The following is a 4,605-nucleotide window of genomic DNA, read 5'->3' as shown; positions in this document are numbered from 1 at the left end:
CTGATGTTCTAAAGGAGGAGGATCGAGGTTTGTGGCTCGACGCCTTTAAACGTTTCTTTGTTGTGATTCAGAATATTATTGAAGAAAATGTCTTTATTTTCACAAAACCAGAAAAATGACTTCAATCTTTCAACCTTCTGGAGCAAAAAGCTTTGAAATGTCCAGAAAACGTTCTGAAGATTCATTTAAACAAATCAGTTTGGTTTTGTTTTTCAAATTTGAACATTTTCTTGCTTTGCAGGATTCGATCTTTATGACATGTTAGTTATTTCAAGACCTACTTTTATATTTGTCACTTTAAAAAGTCTGAAAAAAATAATGAATTTTCACAAAACGTCACAAAAATCTGTTGGAATATGTTTCCTGTACTTAAAAGACGATAAACTGCTACTTTAAAAAAAAAAAAACTTTTACATGCTTTGAACCCTGTAGCAGCTTTTTAAGGGTTAATGAGATTCCAGCTGCTGATTCCAGCTGCTGATTCCAGCGGTGCTTCAGGTGCATCAACTCAGAATCTTCTATTTTTTTTCCTTTTAAAGTTTTCTGTTTTGTTAAAATAAAAAAAAAAACGTCTAAATAGGTTAAAATTCTCACAAGATCTTTTGAATTTTTTTTCCAGATTTTTCAGAATCCTGTCATTTTATCCAAAAGTACAAGGACGTGATACGGTGAGTGATGTATTCTGTTCTGTAGTGTACAACAAGTATAACGGGTAATTCTAAAGAAACAAGAAGGATCTGGAAGCGACTGCACATCTTGACTTTTTCCATTTTAATATTCTTTCTTTTAATCCGTTCAAAGAAACATCAATGGATGAAGTCCTTTCATCTCCTCTTCAAAGTGTTTTGGTTTCTTCTTTGGCCCGAACACGTTTGATTTTCCTGGTTTTCTCACAGATTCTGAGCTAAATGACGGAACCTTCATACATTTTTGGTGAGAAAAACGTGAGAATCACATGTCAGCAGAACGTTTTGTGATTTTTCTCAGCCTTGTGCCTTCATCACTTCCCCTGGTAGTAATTATAGTGTCTTTTTAAAAAAAAAAAAGGTGAATATTTCAGGAGTCTTTGTGAGGCGAGAAATGAATACCGAGTGATTGTCGCCTATCAGCTCATAAATCAGAGAAAAACTTCCTGCAGTAATCTGAGTACACATGAAACGGTTATTTATTGCGTCGGTGCTGCTCTGCAGGTCAATTCTGCTCCGATTCAACAACAATGTGAGCAGAGATGAGAAAAACACCACCTTCAGTTAATCCGCAATTCTAACATGTTTGTTTAACCAAAATAATCACATTTTTTGTGATTATTTCTACAGTTATCCAGTTGCAGTTCCAGTTTTCGCCACAAGGTGGTACATTGAGTCACTGGAAGGGGGAGGAGGTGTGACAGACGCCTGGATCCCTTTATTAAAATGATGCAAACACATTGTTAGCGTCAATTCGACTGGTGAATCTGAACTCTAAACATCATCCAGCTGCATGTGAGACTGTTTGTGTCCCAACGTCCACGTCCTCGACTCGCGTTCTGATTCAAGGAGATTCTTCGTTTTTCAAAACGTTGGTAAAATACATACGTACACACGTTTAAACATGCATCCTTACATGCATACAAACTAATAAATAAATAACAATAATAAATACACGCAGGCATATACATCAACATTTTACATTAGCGAAGGTAATGATGTCATATTCTAGTAGAACTATTGTAGTAGAATTAATCTAGTAGAATAATTCTAGTAGAAGTATTCTAGTAGAATTATTCTAGAACTGTTCTAGTAGAATTAATCTAGTAGAATTAATCTAGTAGAACTATTTTTGTAGAATTAATCTAGTAGAATTATTCTAGTAGAAGTATTCTAGTGGAATTATTCTAGAACTGTTCTAGTAGAATTAATCTAGTAGAATTAATCTAGTAGAACTATTCTCGTAGAATTATTCTAGTAGAACTATTGTAGTAGAATTAATCTAGTAGAATTATTCTAGTAGAATTAATCTAGTAGAATTAATCTAGTAGAATTATTCTAGTAGAACTATTGTAGTAGAACTATTCTAGTAGAATTATTGTAGTAGAATTATTCTAGTAGAACTATTCTAGTAGAATTATTGTAGTAGAATTATTCTAGTAGAACTATTCTAGTAGAACTATTGTAGTAGAACTATTCTAGTAGAATTAATCTAGTAGAATTAATCTAGTAGAACTATTGTAGTAGAACTATTCTAGTAGAATTATTGTAGTAGAACTATTCTAGTAGAACTATTCTGGTAGAACTATTCTAGTAGAATTATTCTGGTAGAACTATTCTAGTAGAATTATTCTGGTAGAACTATTCTAGTAGAATTATTCTGGTAGAATTAATCTAGTAGAATTATTCTCGTAGAATTATTCTAGTAGAACTATTGTAGTAGAATTAATCTAGTAGAATTAATCTAGTAGAATTAATCTAGTAGAATTATTCTCGTAGAATTATTCTAGTAGAACTATTGTAGTAGAATTAATCTAGTAGAATTAATCTAGTAGAATTAATCTAGTAGAACTATTCTCGTAGAATTATTCTAGTAGAACTATTGTAGTAGAATTAATCTAGTAGAATTATTCTAGTAGAATTAATCTAGTAGAATTAATCTAGTAGAACTATTCTAGTAGAATTAATCTAGTAGAATTATTCTAGTAGAACTATTGTAGTAGAACTATTCTAGTAGAATTATTGTAGTAGAATTATTCTAGTAGAACTATTCTAGTAGAATTATTGTAGTAGAATTATTCTAGTAGAACTATTCTAGTAGAACTATTGTAGTAGAACTATTCTAGTAGAATTATTGTAGTAGAATTATTCTAGTAGAACTATTCTAGTAGAACTATTGTAGTAGAACTATTCTAGTAGAATTAATCTAGTAGAATTAATCTAGTAGAACTATTGTAGTAGAACTATTCTAGTAGAATTATTGTAGTAGAACTATTCTAGTAGAACTCAACTAGTAGAATTATTGTAGTAGAACTATTCTAGTAGAATTATTGTAGTAGAACTATTCTAGTAGAATTATTCTAGTAGAATTATTCTGGTAGAACTATTCTAGTAGAATTATTCTAGTAGAATTATTCTGGTAGAATTATTCTAGTAGAATTAATCTAGTAGAACTATTGTAGTAGAATTAATCTAGTAGAACTATTGTAGTAGAATTAATCTAGTAGAATTAATCTAGTAGAACTATTCTAGTAGAATTATTCTAGTAGAACTATTGTAGTAGAATTAATCTAGTAGAATTAATCTAGTAGAACTATTCTCGTAGAATTATTCTAGTAGAACTATTGTAGTAGAATTAATCTAGTAGAATTAATCTAGTAGAACTATTCTAGTAGAATTATTCTAGTAGAATTATTCTGGTAGAACTATTCTAGTAGAATTATTCTGGTAGAACTATTCTAGTAGAACTATTCTAGTAGAATTATTCTGGTAGAACTATTCTAGTAGAACTATTCTAGTAGAATTATTCTGGTAGAATTATTCTAGTAGAATTATTCTGGTAGAACTATTCTAGTAGAATTATTCTAGTAGAACTATTCTAGTAGAATTATTCTAGTAGAACTATTCTAGTAGAACTATTCTAGTAGAATTATTGTAGTAGAACTATTCTAGTAGAACTATTGTAGTAGAACTCACTGTGTGAGCAGAATTTGACAGAATGAGTTTGGTTGACCAATAATTTGCAGATTTAAAAAAATAAAAGCACGTTGTGTTAGAACATTTCTGCAGAGTTTTGTGGCGACGGGACGACGTTCCTCAAGTCCTGGAGGCTCAAAGGCCAGAATTCACTTTCTAAATCATTAAAACAGAGTTGATTTGTTTGTTTATTTTTTGTTTTCTTAATGAGCTTTACCCACAGATGTTAACGCATTTGATCATTAATAAAGATCTGCTCATCAATAAATCTAGAGAATATAGTGTAACTTTATACCGTGGAGGTAATAAATGTACTTCTTTGTTAAGAACCAGCTGTTTTCTTTGTTGAATCTCAGAGCAGCTGCAGGTTAAACATCCTGATTAGATCAGATCGCGTCACAGAAGAAGGAAATATATCACGTTTATCTCACGGCGGAATTTTAGATTTCCAGAATAAGACGTCTGTGGTGTGGAATTATCAGCATTTGTACATTATTACATCAATATATGACAAAAAAAAACAAAAAAAACCGTCTGCGTTGGGGTTTTTAATGAACTCAGATCCAGATTCGTGTCGTCAGACAGTGTAAACTGTTCAACATCCGGATCGACGCGTCGCTTTTACGCGAAACAAACAAAGCAGGTGAGGCGAAGCTTCTGACTGGAACTTTTTGCAAGAGTGCAAAAAAAAACTGAGTGAAGGTCTTAAGGGAACAGGAAACGACTCCCCTCCTCCTCCTCCTCCTCCCTCCCCCCTTCCTCACTCCTGCGCCCCCCCTCCTCCTCCTCCTCCCCCTCCTCCCCCCCCCCCCCTCCTCCTCCTCCAGCTCCACGCTATAGCAGAGAACCAGGCAGGCCAACTTGCAGAGTGCAGCTCAGCCTCCACCGCGGCTGCTTCCACCTCGCGGCTCTTCGCAGAGCGTCGCGCTCCCGATGTGCGCTG

The sequence above is a fragment of the Blennius ocellaris genome (assembly GCF_963422515.1).
Source record: "Blennius ocellaris genome assembly, contig: SCAFFOLD_220, whole genome shotgun sequence".
Classification (NCBI taxonomy): Eukaryota; Metazoa; Chordata; class Actinopteri; order Blenniiformes; family Blenniidae; genus Blennius; species Blennius ocellaris.
The sequence above is the reverse complement of the archived record's forward strand: the minus strand, read 5'-3'. Positions refer to the sequence as shown.